The sequence below is a fragment of the Marmota marmota genome, unplaced genomic scaffold (genome assembly GCF_001458135.2).
Source record: "Marmota marmota marmota unplaced genomic scaffold, marMar, whole genome shotgun sequence".
NCBI classification, from domain to species: Eukaryota; Metazoa; Chordata; class Mammalia; order Rodentia; family Sciuridae; genus Marmota; species Marmota marmota.
Window position 1 is genome coordinate 11,258,752 of NW_025999982.1, and position 1,649 is coordinate 11,260,400.

The 1,649-nt window shown below is 57.2% G+C and overlaps 1 protein-coding gene across 4 annotated transcripts in view; it reads left to right on the forward strand.

The window, feature by feature from the left end:
* Window positions 1-1,060: 1,060 nt before the first annotated feature.
* The window catches only part of Vegfa (vascular endothelial growth factor A), a 16,389-nt gene continuing 15,800 nt past the window's right edge, over window positions 1,061-1,649 (forward strand). For 3 of the 4 annotated variants that reach the window (XM_015487803.2, XM_015487804.2, XM_015487806.2), the window contains exon 1: window positions 1,063-1,649. This exon is cut by the window's right edge and continues 557 nt beyond it. The gene's annotated coding sequence lies outside the window, so the exon portion shown is untranslated. The other variant, XM_048805395.1, reaches the window with a different exon arrangement.

Consider the following 1,649-nt stretch of genomic DNA (forward strand, 5'->3'; position numbering starts at 1 on the left):
TCAGCCCCCTGGCCTCAGTTCCTTGGCAACATCTGTGGGGGGTGTGTGTGCAGGAGGAACAAGGGCCTCTGTCTGCCCAGCTGCCTCTCCCTTTGGGCTCTGCCAGACTCCACAGTGCATACGTGGGCTCCAACAGGTCCTCTTCCCTCTAGGCCACTGACTAACCCCAGAACCACAAAGATTGTCCTTTTCAAAGTTACACGTTTTGTGCCAAATTCTCCCCAGGGCAACTTCCGTGGACACCTCTAAGGACCCCATTCACCCCAGGGCTCTAGATCCCTCTAATGTCCTCAGGTCAGATAGGGACTCCAGATAAGTACATTGTTCCCCCCTGCACACAGTACTGGGTTTTTTGCCCACGAGGGCATTCCAGTCCCAAACACGCAACAGTTTGGGAGGTCAGAAAGGAGTTGGGGGAGGGGGATGTCCAGGAGTAAATTCCTTCTATCCTTCTTCCAAGACCCATTCCCTTGAGCTAGAGCTGGGGTGTGCAGACGTTAGTCACTAGGGGGCGCTCGGCCACCACAGGGAACTCGTGAACTTGGGCGAGCCTAGTCTGCGTGAGGATGCGTCTGTCAATGAGTGAGGTGGGGGGCGTGCAGAGAAAGAGAGAGAGCGAAAATGTGCGTGTGTGTGTGTGTGTGTGTGTGTAAGGGAAGAAGGCCAGGAGTCACTTCAGGATTCCAATAGACCTGTGCCCATCTCCCTACCCGTCCCTGTCCAGCTTCCCACCCTCCCCCTCTAATAGTCCCAGCAAAGGATTGCTCTCAGGGCCTGTCCGCACATAACCTCACTTTCCTGTTTTTCTCCCCCCTCAACATCCCGCAGGCGTGTATGTGTGTCTAGGCAGAGTTGTGTGTGGAGGGCACATGGATAATTTTCAGGCTGTGAACTCTAGTGGGGGTCGAGCTTTCCCTTCACGGTGGTGGGCTAGGGGCCCAGACTTCACTAGATGTCCCTGGGGAAGGCGGTGCCTAGCCTGAGGGACAGAGGCTCGGCCTTGCCCCGCCCCGGGGCGGGTCTGGAGGCGGGTCTTTGGTGGGGCGGGGCCAAGCCCTTTTTTTTCCAGTCGGCTGGTAGAGGAAAGAGCGCAGAGGCTTGGGGCTGCCGGGCTGCGAGGAGGCCGCGGCGCTGAGGGCGAGCCGAGCTGGCGGCAGCGGAGCTCTGTCGCGAGACGCAGCAGCGAGGCGGACTGTCCAGAGCACTCACCGGCCAGGGGTCTCTGCGCTGGAATTTGATATTCATTTATCCAGGGTTCACCACCCTCTTTTTTTCTTAAACATTTTTTAAACTATTGTTTCCCATTTTAATTTATTTTTGCTTCCCGTTCTCCACTTAAATCGGAACGACGGTTTGGGGAAGACTGCTTCTTTACTCCCCCAAATCACTTCGGATTTTGGAAACCAGAAGAGAGAGAAAAGAGGTAGCGAGAGCTCCAGAGTGAAGTCGAGGAAGAGAGACGGGGTCAGAGAGCGCGCGAGCAAGCGAGCAGCTAGAGGGACAGGGGCAAAGTGAGTGACCTGCTTTTTGGGGTGACCGCCAGAGCGCAGCGTGAGCCCTCCCCCTCGGGATCCCGCATCAGACCAGTAGCGCTGACCGACAGACAGACACCGCCTCCAGCCCCAGCGCCCACCTCCTCCCAGGCAGGC